Genomic DNA, 13,330 nt, shown 5'->3' with positions numbered 1-13,330 from the left:
CTCATTGCCACCTTGTCTCTCTGCTGCTTCTGCAGCTCTTCAAACGCGCTGTTCTCAAAACCTCAGCTTTCAGGCATGTAGCATTTTTGTTTTGTGATAATTAGGAGGCTGTGAGCAGGCCATGGTTAGTCATCCGTGGTGTGAAGATGACGGCTGCTCCAGCTCTGGAGGTGCTTTCGGGTTCAGACACGTCAGGCTATAGTTAAAGACAGAAGCTGATGCGGGAGAATGAGGTGACTCATCGTCAAAACCTTGAAAACCAAGTTCAAGGAGAGGGCCAAGGCTTTCCAAATGTAGAATCTGCTCGTTGGTGGTGCTTAAGCTTCGCCTGGGCATAGGTTACGCTGTTAACTTCCATTTCCTCCTCACCAAGGACTGGAAGGCCAGGAGAATCAGCCCTGTTTGGTTCAGTCTGAACAGCTGACTTAGCATTGACCCAATTCTGCAAAACCTGTTCTGGGTGTTTGTGTCTCCCTTTGGCCTCGTGATGTTTTTTTCACCCTTCATCCTCCACTGCTGTATGATGCTCGTGTCCCTTCCCTTGTGGGAAGGGGAGGCCTACATCATCTGCTCCCTCTGGAGAAGGGTCACATCCCGACTGGGGATTGACCTGGGCAGGGCTCTCATTTGACCCGTGGAGTTCTGCTGAACCCCAGAAGGCCAGAATTCAGTGGCCTTATTGCTTTGCCTCTCTGTATCTGGAGAAAAGGGGAGGAAGGCCTTAATCTCTCCTCTTCATTTACCCCTATTTCTTTTGCTCTGGGTACATGTTGAAAGCTCAAGAGAGTCCATTAACTATCCTTCTCTTTCCTTTAAGTCTTCTTTCAATGCAATGGTCAGTGTTCAGAACCTCTTCAGCCTGTGTCAGAGACTAGCACGGTGTCTTAAACAAATTCAGACTCAGCTGAAGGACTTTCAGAGGACTTTTGGGGTCCTTACTCTGAGGGCTCTAGGAGGGCTTTATCTGATGTTGGCCTGCCTGGAGTCATAGAAGGTAGGAAAGGGATGGGGGATGGCTTCGTTTCTCAGAATCGGTGAGTGAAGGAAGCAGGCTAGGCTGTGTTTTAAGACACTTAGTGGGATTGTCTAGGAAGAATCCACTCAAAAGCCCTGGGACCTAACACACAGATGAGCAAAATATTCACAAAAAGAGGTATCTCGATGGTGGGGATCAAGATGTTGACTAACTCTGTGGAAAATTAGATCACCATTCTCCTTCTCCACTCTCTATCCCAGCCTTTCAGGGGGAAAGGAGGGCTGTAGTCCAGCCCTCCGTCAGGCCACTGGATGGGATGCTGGGCGGAATGAGACTTGTTCACGCAGTCTGCTCTGGTGCCAGTCAGAGGCTCATCAGATATAGCAGGAGGACAATGACCTTGTGTAGGGCTTTGAGGATCCTGAAGTGTTCCTCTACCTCTAAAGCCTCTGCTTGTCCACATATCTAATTAAAGCCAGAGAATCTGCAGCCCAACTCTAGAGGGCTATGAGTTCATCAAACACTTAGGCAGAGATGCTTCTTACAAAAAGAGCAATTGCATCCCACAAATCGGCTTTCCCATATTTGGTCTTCTCTCAGGGATATTAAATATAACTTTTCATATGTTGCAGGCTTCACGTAGCCAACCATGTGGCTAACAGACTTCTTGGTACGGGCTCTAAATTTGGCCTAGCAGTCCCTGAGGGGATCTCTGAAAGTTAGGCTGTACTAAACCACTCTGAAAAAAGTTGCATGTGGGTGAGAACAGGTGGGCAAAGGCAGAGGTGGGTCCAAGTAAGTGTGTATCAGGGCTCTCCCTCCGGCCCACTGTTTCTGCTCCTTGGGCCACCACTCTCTCCCTGCAGCTTCTGAGAAGCTCAGTTCATTTCTTGTCAACTTGGCCAGACCAGATGCAACCAGGAAGAGCTGTTTTTCCAGGAATGGCAGTTGGAAGCCACTCTGCTATGCTTTCTTGTGGGCTACGGGTGCTGTAGGTGAAGAGAAGCTGGGGAAGAAAGCTCCTTTATGATCCAGGGGCTCTGATTTTTGCTTGAGAAAGCAGGGGGAAAGAGACCTCAGGACAAGGAATCAAAGTTAGTGCACAGAAGGATTGCAGATAGTAAACTATCCACAGAAAGATGCATAGGCTTGCTAAAAAGGAAAAGAAATACGAAGACAGAAACAAGCCTCAGGCTCCACCACACAATTTGCCAAAGCGGGACCCACCCTGACTAAAGTTTCAACTCAGGTCAGTCCATCACATACCCCCAGGACAAGTGGCCACAAAAAATGAATCTCATTCACTTTCTCTCATGGGGAGCATTTGTCTTAGCTTCTGCGCAATTCTGCTTCTTGGTTTTATCTTGCAAATCCTCTCCCTTGACTCCTATCGTATATTCCTAACTGTTTTGGCTTCCCCGATTTGACATGGCAACAGTGACTACAAATGACAAAACTCAGTGATAGCACAGTTCTGTGCTGGGGAAAATGGCATATTTAATGGCGTTGGAGACCCTATAAATCAGTTGCGTCTTTCTGGAGAGTCATCTGGCAATAGGGAGAGCTGAGTTCTAGCCATGGCCCATTCATTCCATGTAAGGAAGCACATCTGGAACAAATAAACACGAAAGGATGAAAGAACTATTGGTATGAAAATAACCATGTTGATGTCATTAATACTAATGAACTAGAAATGATACAAACGTTCACCCTGAGGCAAATTACGATGTGCCTGCATAATGGACACAGTATCACAATTAAAAGTGACAAACACGAGGACCTTTGACACAAAAAAAATCTGAATATGAAATAATAGTAGAGAAAAAACACACTGAGAAGTGTATACTCACTTTTATTGTACAACGTGAAAACTTGACAAGCATCAGAAGGGAATGAACAGAAACAGAAGCCCTCAAATAACATGTGATGTGTGTTTTCCTCCAGAAAAGTTGTGTAAGTTCCTAAGAAAAGGATCGCCTAAATAAAATGGAAAGGACAAGACCACTTTCTGGTAGGTGTTCCCATGCTGGCTTGGGTGAGGGGCTTGACTCCTTTTAAAGTTTTGTTTCTTCCCTGGATGTGCTCAGCTCAAGGAGAGGACAGGAGCCTTTCTAAGATCTCTCACCTCAGTGGCACTGCACTCCACACTCTGCTCCTGCCACCCAACAGTCTGGTCTGCAGAAACGCCTCGGCTTCCTTTTCCCTCTCCTAACTCATTTTTCAAAAGTTAACCCGAGCCAAGAGCCTACTGGAAAACACCTGGAGAATGTTTGTCTGCAGCAGTGGGTAATTGAGATGGCACCAGACTGGGGGGCCGAGGGCCATGGTTCTAGTTCCAGCTTTGCCACCACCTTGCTGGGTAGTCATGGGCAAGTCATTCTAGACTTGGGCAAGTCAGGGTCATGGTTTCTCACCTGTGAAATGGAAATGTTGGATCAGGTTTTTTCTTTGTTTGTTTGTTTGTTTGTTTCTTTCTTTCCTTCCTTCCTTCCTTCCGTCCATCCATACTTCCTCCCTCCTTTCCTCCTTCCTTCTCCTTTCTTTCTTTCTTTCTTCTTTCTTTCTTTCTTTCTTTCTCTCTTTCTGCAGGGGAGAGGGGCAGAGGGAGAGAGAGAAATAATCTTAAACAGGTTGCACTCCATGAAGAGCGCAGAGTCCGACGATGGCTCGATCTCACAACTGTGAGATCATGACCTGAGTCGAAATCAAGGGTCGAGTGCTTAACCAACTGAGCTGTCCAGGTGCCCCATGGACCAGGTAATTCCTAAAGTCCTTGAATTTCTTTTTTTTTTTTTTAATTTTTTTGTTTAACGTTTATTTATTATTGAGAGACAGAGAGACACAGAGCGTGAGCAGGGGAGGGGCAGCGAGAGGGGGAGACAGAATCTGAAGTAGGCTCCAGGCTCTGAGCTGTCTGCACAGAGCCTGACACAGGACCCGAACTCACAAAGTGCGAGATCACGACCTGAGCAGAAGTCGGTCGCTCAACCAACTGAGCCACCCAGGCGCCCCAAGTCCTTGAATTTCTGACATGTCTATGGTTCTATCTTTATTGACTCAGAACTAGGAAGAGTCCTGAAATTGGATTCACGTCACTCTGAGGCAGGGAATCAATTCTGCCATCCAAGGCCACTGCCTAGAAACCCTGGAGGCCAGGGTACCTCTCTCTGTAGGCGCAAAGGCTCATCAAGGAGATTAAAAGAAAAAGAAAGTGCATGTTTTGGGCCTTTGTCAATTAATAACAATGAATAACAGTTCAATGTTTCTTAAAAGGGTTAAGGGCCTGAAGTTTCCAGAAAGAAGTAGGTCTCCTGTAAAAGAAGACCAGAAGAGTCCCTTTGACCTCGAGTTCCCAGATCGAGACACTCTGACCAGCTCTGAAACAGCTCATTGGGATGGCAATGATCAGAGTTTGGTATCAAACTATTCCTCTCATTGTGCCTGTCCAGAGAACCAAGCAAGCTAAACAGGAGTGGAGTCACAGAAGCTTCAGCCAACTGGAGAAAGGGCATTTGAAACAAGTCAGAACTCTTCTAGGTACACTGTGATCAAGAAGAAAAAGATTGGTGAGAGAAAGGTAGAAACTAAGAAAATGTGGCTGGCTGTGGTGTGCAGGGAAGGCCCATGTGTCCACTTCGTATAAATCTAATGAGCACATCTGTCTTTTTGCAGTGAAAAGTGGATGATGAGGGGTGGACAAAGGGATGGAAAAAGGGAAAGCTTTTGTCTGCACTTGACAGAGAGGATGAATGGCCTCTTGGCTGCTTCAGAGGCTGGGCTGCGATAAAAGAGTAGGTAAAGCTCTTCTCACTGAGAAGAGGGGCACTTGAGCCCAGGAATGTCCTGCCCGCAGCAAAGATCTTATGGGAACAATGAATAGAGCATATTTTACGACATGGAGCTGTATGAATTAGTTTTCACAAAGTAACAAATCATCTCCAAAAGTGGCTTAAAACAACGATCAACAAAGTAACAAATCATCTCCAAAAGTGGCTTAAAACAACGACCATTTATTTAGGTCATAGTTCTGCGGGCTGGCTGGGCAGTTCTGGTCCGGGACAGCTTGGCTGAGCTCTGCTAGGCTCTTGTGCATCTGTGGTCAGCTGGTGAGTCGGCTGGCAGTTGAATGATTCAGGATGGCTTCACTCACATGTCTGGAGGCTAACAGGCTGTTAGTAAGAATTATGGAGCAACTGGGCCACATGCCTCTCATCAGCCAGCAGGCTAACATGGGTTTGTTTATGTGGCAGCAGATTTCCAAGAGCAGCAAGAGAGGAAGCTGCAATGCCCCTTGAGGCCTAGGCTTGAAACCTGTACATTGTCATTTCTAAAGCATTCTATTGATCAAAGCAAGACACAAGGCCGGCTAGAGTGACTGCCTGTCCCAGTAAGCCTGGGACTGAGGGATTTCCCAGGACATGGGACTTTCAGTACAAAAACTTGGAAAGTTCTGGATAAACTGGGACAGACAGTCGCCCTAATGGTCAGCCCAGATTCAAAGAATGGGGAACTTGACTAGACATTTCTCCAAAGGAGATATACAAATGGCTGGTGAACACACAAAAAGATTTGCAACCTCACTAATCATTAGAGAAATGTAAATCAAGCCACAACAAGATACCACTTCATACTCATTAGGATAGCTATTATCCCAAAACCAGAGAATCAGAAGTGTTGCAGAAGATGTGGGAAAAATGCGACTCTGGTGCATTGCTGCTGGGAATGTCAAATGGGGCAGCCCATAAAATTACGCTATGGATCCAGCAATTCCAGTTCTGGGTATATGCCCCCAAGAATTGAAAGTAGGGGTTCAAACAGATATTTGTACACCTATGTATGTTCACAGCAGCATTATTCAACCAACAGGTTGAAGTAACCCAAGTTTTTGACCAACAGGTCAAAGTAACCCAAGAGTCTAATGGAGAACCCAAGTATGAATGAATAAACAAAATGTGGTCTGTGCATACACTTGAATATTATTCAGCCTTAAAAAGGAAGGGAATTTTTTTTTTTAATTTTTAATGTTTATTTTTGAGAGAGAAAGAGACAGAGTGTGAGTGGAGGAGGGGCAGAGAGAGAGAGGGAGACACAGAATCCGAAGCAGGCTCCAGGCTCTGAGCTGTCAGCATAGAGCCCAACGCGGGGCTCGAACCCATGAGCCGTGAGATCATGACCTGAGCCGAAGTCAGACCCTCAACCGAGCCACCCAGGTGCCCCACAAAGAAAGGGAATTCTGATACATGCTACAACTTGGTTGAACCTTGAAGATGCTACACTGAGCGAAATAAGCCAGGCACAGCATGAAAATACTGTATGATTCCACTTACGTGTGGTACCTAGAGGAGTCAAATGCAGGGCGATAGAAGAATGGTGGTTGTCAGGGGCGAAGGGAGGAGAGAAGGAGTCAGTGTTTCATGAGTCTAGTATTTCAGCTGGGGAAGATGAAGAGTTCTGGAGATGGATGGTGGTGATGGCTATCTAACAATGTGAAGGTGCTTAATGCCACAGTGCTGTGCATTTAAAAAGGGTTAAAATAGAAAATTTTATATTATGTATATGTTACCACAATAAAAAAAGGGAACAAGGAGATGAGCTATCCTAGAAATGAGAGGAGCTACAAACTCTTGTGGCCATTTTTGCCCTCTGCCACAGGGGTGAGCAGGAATATAATTCAATAAGGCTGAGCTTTTGCAGGAGATCATAGTTTTTGAGGAAGTGTTCTGGGAGACAGCAACCAACATCCAAATATCGGCTATTTTGATACTTACTCTTTCCTTTGGGAGCCGGTTGTGACTTGTGGTTTTTCATCTGGGTAGGAAAACAAGAGGGAATGAGAGCAGATACATGCTGATGAGTGAATGGGATGGGGAGGACATGTGGTAAGACTTTGGAACCGACCAGAAAAGTAAGATAAAATCAAAATAAGTCAGAGCCCTACAGAAATCACTCACCTATTTAGAGGGGTCCCAGTTGCCCTGTCCGGCTTCCTGGATGCCGCTGGTAAATTGCAGCAGACAGAGCAGGCGGTCAATGAGGACACACCTGAGGCACCCGAGGAGCTGAGCCCACGGCAGCCTGGCTCGTGTGCTTCCTCCCCTCCTAGTCTCTCTCTGTTTGGTGTTCATAAGAGTCTGTGTTTATGGGAAACTCTGAGTATGCCTGTTCCTCTAGTCCAGTGGTGAGAGAAGCAGACGACAGGGAGGAGTGAGGAAAGGCATCAGTGCATGTGGGTGGCCAGACGGGGTGGAGGCAGAGGAGGCAAAGGAAGCCGTGAAGCAGATGACCATGAGAAAAAACCAATCTCCCAAGAATGCTGTGGCTGGAAGGGACTTGGAGAGCATCTCGTCTACTCTACCCATCAGAGGATAAGAAAAATGAGTCCAGAAAGCTTCACAGACTTGTCTAAGGCTACCCACCCAGGTGAGCAGGAAGTGTCACAGCTGGTAGTTGAGACCCATTTCTAAGCTGGAGCTCCATCTCTGCCTCCAGTGGCCTCCAATGTCTCACTGAATCTTCTCCACACTAGTCACTGGAAGAGAGAGTGGCAAAACCTGACCATGATGTGCCTTTACTGCCCCAGATTTGATCTACTGCAGGGGAACCATGCCCTCAGGTACACACACACACACACACACACACACACACTTGTCTCCTAGTTCCCTCGGCCCTGCAAAGTCTGGTACAGCAGTGTACCTGTCCTCTTATCAGCTTTTTAATTAAAGTCTTCTATATTTCCCAATTTCCCCACTCAAGTCCATGGGGAGAAGTTATTTTTAGGTGTTACAGAAAGTACAGTGCAGACCAAATCTTTCTTCTGAGCTCTGTGACTAAGATTTAGCTTGCTCTGGGTTTGTTGCTTAACACTTAAAGGTCATCAGTGGGTGGACATAGCTTGTCTCAGGAGGCTGAAGTGCTAGGGGATTAAGTAGCACTGAATGCCATAACCTCCTCCCCTTTTTTTGTCCAGGGAGGAAAACTTCTTGGACAAACCCCAATGAAGAATCATCTGGTGAATTAATTTACTGATCCAGTTGCCTTTTCCAGCTGGGAAGGTTTCAACATTGGTAAGAGGTAGTAACAGGCCCCCTGAACTCTGCAACGTCCCGGGCTCATTGTGGTGCCCTGGGAATCCCAAGATGTGAATCTACACACATTCATTAGGAACCCACTACGGACAAGTGACTGTAGGCTTTTCAAGAGGGGACAGATACAGTGACTGCCCTTGGCGAGCTTACAGTCTTGTTGCAAGGAAATAAGGCAAGGACCCAACTCAAGACAAATGGACAAGATGAGGGTTCAGAAGGCACCAAGCACTTGTATCTGAAACACAAGTGGTATAGGCTGGAACCAGAGAGCAAACAATCTGGAAATGCCAGCTTGGCCACCACCACCGTCCTTTCCCTAATGCTTGCCTGTCAGGGCAGTGCCAGAGAAAGGATCCAAGGCTACCTTGAGAGATCAGGTCAGGCCAAGTGGGGAGGGACATGCCAAGAAGCTTGAAAATGAAGCTGTGGGCTAAAAGGAAGGCAGGGAAAGGGCAGAAGCAGAACAGGAAGCCAAGAATTAAGTGGGGTGGAACACTATATTAGTTAGGGTGCAGATTTAGCTACATGGGACAGAGACCCAGAGTAACTGTGGTCTGTTTAAACAAAATAGAAGTGTATTTATCAAGTAAACTCTGAGCTGATAAAATGGTTCTGCTCAGTGAATCATCAGAGGCACAGGCTTCTTTTCTGCTCCATCATCTCTGGGTTGTTGTCCTCATTTGCATGGTTCAATATGGCTCACCACCACCACACATGGTTCAATATGGCTCACCATCCACACTTCAACCAATAGATAGGGGGAAAGGAACCATGGCCAGGCAGCCCCCTTCCCTATAAAGGCAAAGAAATTGCTCTTGCCATTTCCACTCACATCCCAATAGCCAGAATCTGGTCACATGGCAATGCCTAGTTACAAAGGAAGAATGGGGATTGTCACCTTTACTGTGCATGAGAAAGTGCTCTGCTAATTTTTTTTAAATTTTTAATGTTTATTCATTTTTTGAGAGAGATAGAGACAGAGCATGAGCTGAGGAGGAGCAGAGAGAGACGGAGGCACAGAATCTGAACAGGCTCCAGGCTCTGAGCTGTCAGCAAAGAGCCCTACATGGGGCTCAAACTCACAAACCGTGAGATCATGACCTGAGCCGAAGTTGGACGCTTAACCGACTGAACTACCCAGGCATCCGTCTGCTAAAATTTCTAAGAAGGGAAGAATAGGTATTGGAGGACACCAAGCACTCTCTGCTACAGAGACTTGGGCTCTAGACTTGAATTTAACTCTCCCCAAGAAGAGCTGGACCTCACTGATTTTACATAAGCAGATACTCTGTCCCACTCTGCTCTAAAGAACCTGAAAGGCTTGCCTTCTCATTTAGTAGGCGAGACGGCTCTGCCCTCTAATGTCCCACGGAGGCATCCTCCCTGTCTCCCTGAGTCCTGGGTACAGAGGCTTGACACTGAGCCTTAACCTGATGCGTCTCTATGGGGATAGGGAATGAGAACAGGAGCCAGGCTGGCATCATTCTGTGTACGTAATAGAGCCGGAAGAGTTGTGAAACCCAGGAGGTTCTGCAAGGCTGTTCTGCAGTAAATACTTGTTATAAAAATAAACCTATCTTGCTATTCAACAACAATGAGCAATACCCTAGGGTTGCCAGCGCTAGAAGTACTCGTACGTCTCTGGGCACAGTGCTACAGGATGCGGGCCAACCACGGCAGCACGCACAAGCACACACCCTCTCCCTCAGTCTTCTGCACCTCACTACAGACTCAGCCCTCCTTCAGGGTTTCAACCGGCGAGAGGTTAGGACCACAGCAGGTAGAGAGAAATGTAAAGTCCCACCTTCGAGTGAAAATCAAAACAAAACAAAATAATTGGCAAGGTAGGGGATGGGGAGCTTGGCTGCTGCTGGTGTACCAAAAAGATCCAAGGGTTTTCATGGATTCTGTCATTAATATGAGCCAATGGTTGGGAGTTAGCATAAAAATGCTAATGTGGTCTTTAACTGCGTTGGAAACAGTGGAGTGTCCAGGACAAAGGGGGTTGGTTGTTAATCCTGTTTCGGATCAGAGTAACACACGAGGTACATTCAGAAAAAAAGGCTCTAGAATGGCAGGAGAATTCAACACTATGGAAGTGAGAGAACTGGACCCCTGCAGCCTGGTGAAGGCCCAGATGGACACATGACCATCTTCACATACCTGAAAGGTTGTGGGATAAGGGAGCAACTTGTTCTGTGTGGGCTCCAAGGGGAAAGTTACAGCCCGGCCAGTCTTGTTTCAGAATAGAATTAGAATTGTCTAGAAATGGAATGCTCTTTCTGATCAGAGAATGAGTTCTCCATTGCTGGGGTTTGAAAAAAGCTAGGTAAATCTCCATGTGGGATGCGTGGCAGAAATTCACACATTGGGTAAAGACAGCACTAGCTGATCTCTTGAGTTTTTTCCATCTCTGAGGCCTTATGGTTCCGTGTGTTTTGCTTTTTAATTAAGCTTTTTTTATTTGGAGGTAATTATAGGTGTATATGCAGTTATAAGATATAATACAGGGAGATCCTATGTACCCTTTACCCAGTTTCCCTCAAAGACTGGCAAGACTGTAATATAATCTCACAACCAGATTATTGGCCATTCCAATAAAGTCTGTCCTACCTACCTGCCCTTAAGGAGGTACCAGTCTAAAGGAGAATAAGACGTATACATAATCAAAAATAGTGCAAGTTTGGGTATAAGATACCCAACTGAGTAGAGCCAACCAAATGCCATGGATGACCAGAAGACAAAAAAGATCACATCTGCCAAGGGATGTCCGGGATGGGGGATGGGGATGGGATGGAATTGAGGAGCCTTGAAGGAAGAATAGGAACCTGACAGAGGTGGGCATCCTTAGTTAAGGACCTCTGGGCATCAGGCTCATTAAAAGCTAGAAGATAAGCCGACTTGTGAATGACTTCCTCTTGTTACAGATCTACTACAGAACCCAAAAGTGCCAAAGAAGTGAACATAGAAGCCTGAGTCGTCTTTGGCAGACTCTGGGCTGTGCTTCATCCTGTTCCTACTTCCTCCCTAGGGCCCACGCGTTTTGGGTGTTAGCGTCTGCTGAATGAATGCTGGGTGAAGAAATGAATGAATAGATCTCTGGCCCTGTTGCCCCAATTGTGCTCTCCTTCCTGCTCTTCCTTGCTTTTGTTCTTCCACAAAGCGTGCAAGAGCATGAAATCAATGGCATTGGTTTAATCTGGGTGATTGCCTAAAACCCATGTGGTTTTCTGGTGTTATAGGAGAGCATATGATGCTGATTAAGTCTGAGGTCACAGGTGCCCCACAAAACCCCCAGAGGCCAGTTAATTTTTTTCTCCTCTGTGGCTACAGGTTCTACACTGCTTTCAAGGCATACCCCTGTTCAAAGGAATCTCATATTCCACAATAATCATCTTTTCCTTAAACATTTTAACAATCAAGCCTGCAGAGCAAGTCTCTGTACTTGGTTACCTTTGCCCCTGCCTAATCTGCCTCACCTCTGGGTTTGTGGTGTGAGAAAGGAATGTGTTTCCTAGAATGGCAGAGCTTGGGGTGTTGAGGAGGAAGTCTTTGAAATTTAGAAATCATCTGGCCCTACCCCCTTATTTGAAGACTGGAAAATGGAGGTCAGGCGGGGGCATGTCCTGCCCAGTGTTGTCTTGTGAGCCACTGTGCAGTGGGGAGCAGAGCGCCAGCCTCTTCCGACGTTCAGTCCAAGGCATCCAGCTGTCTCCTCCTCCGACAAAGCCAGCCCCTCTCAAGCCTCCTACCCGTGGCCATGTGCCAAGAGTTTCTAATGCTTATGACAACACGGCATAGGAATTAGGTGTACTTGGTTTTCCTTATGTACAGAAGCATAAAAAAGATCAAAGCATTTACAGTTTGATGACGTTCCCAAATGCAAGTTCAAATTGCTGAGTTAAACAGCCAGCAATTTTTTTTAGAGGGCTTTCCGGAGTAATTACTCAAGATGGAATTAAACCATATTTGCATTTGGCTCCTTCCCATTCCCTCCCACTGCCTGGAAAGGGGAGGAGGGGCGAACCAACAAAGAAAATCTTGAGAGGCTATTGCTAATTACAGATTTTTACCTGCCTGATGTTTTTGCTTTGCACATTAATTAAATCAAGACCAGGTGTCTTGCAGATGGGTTAGCTGCTGGCTATCGGAAGAGATTAATAGATCCCTGCAAATGGGTAGGGGAAAAAACTCTCAAGTTTTATGGGTCATTGAGGCTGCTTCTCTCAGCAGAAATCAAGAGTGAGAGAGACAGAACTTGAGCTGAAGTGGCCTAGTTCATTAGAGACGTCAGTAGCTGCTCATGTGTTCACCATCTCTAGAGCCCCTGACAGCAGGCAGAGCCCCTCTGCCCCCAGATCTGGCCAAACCATCAGATTGGAAGGAAGTCAGACCTCAGATTCTTATTCTGAAGGAAATTGGTTCAGGACAATTGGAGGTTTGTGTCTGGGATCAGAGGCTGTGACCGGGCCCTGAGCGGGTCAGCGATGTGATCAGGAGCCAAGTCTCCTGCCTCCCTACTTTCACTACTGACTCTGACGAGGTTCCCCACTGTGGTCAAAGCTGAGAAGGAAGAGGGGTGCTTGGGTGGCTCAACCGGTTAAGTGTCTGACTTCAGCTCAGGTCATGATCTTGCGGTTTGTGAGTTCAAGCCCTGTGTCGGGCTCTGTGCTGACATCTTAGATCCTGGAGCCTGCTTCGGATTCGGTGTCTCCCTCTCTCTCTGCCCCTCCTCCACTCGCTTTAAAAATAAATAAACGTTAAAAACAAAAAAAGCTGAGAAGGAAGAGATGCCGGAAACAGACTAGACTTTAAAAGGTCCTCCAACATGGTTGAGAACACAGCTGTACTCCTAAAGGCCAGGGCCCTTGTCCCTACCCCTGTAAAAAGGACTTTGGGTTAAAACACAGAATGACACCCGGTCCCAGTTGTGTCGTGGCTCAGAGTTCCTGATTCCATTGGTTGAGGCCAGGTCAGGTTTCCTTCTGGAGGACCCCGGATCCGTGCTGAGGCCAAGATGAAGCAGGGTGGGGGAGGAGGCCAGGCAGAGGGAAACAAAGGTCACTTATTATTTACAAAGAACGCATTTGTCCTAGCGTGTGAAGCCCTGAGTTTTTGCACAGTACTGGGCCATTCACTGGAGCCCTGAGCTCACACTAACAAACTAATTGGTTCCAAATGCTCCTAAAAAATCTGCCTTCCGTGGTGCTGATCTCTGATTCACTGCCACTGAGACTGATTTCTGGGTGAGGCAAAGGATGAGCAACCA

General features: G+C 46.7%; 1 long non-coding RNA gene across 1 annotated transcript; it reads right to left on the bottom strand.

The window, feature by feature from the left end:
• Positions 1-2,448: 2,448 nt before the first annotated feature.
• Positions 2,449-3,461, bottom strand: LOC122492362. The gene is made up of 2 exons (XR_006299595.1): positions 2,827-3,461; positions 2,449-2,585 (listed from the first exon to the last, which is right to left on the bottom strand). It is a non-coding gene; the product is annotated as an uncharacterized LOC122492362 (long non-coding RNA).
• Between the last annotated feature and the right edge of the window lie 9,869 nt (positions 3,462-13,330).

This window comes from Prionailurus bengalensis, chromosome C2 (assembly GCF_016509475.1).
Source record: "Prionailurus bengalensis isolate Pbe53 chromosome C2, Fcat_Pben_1.1_paternal_pri, whole genome shotgun sequence".
NCBI lineage: Eukaryota > Metazoa > Chordata > Mammalia > Carnivora > Felidae > Prionailurus > Prionailurus bengalensis.
This window is presented reverse-complemented; position numbering and strand designations above follow the sequence as displayed.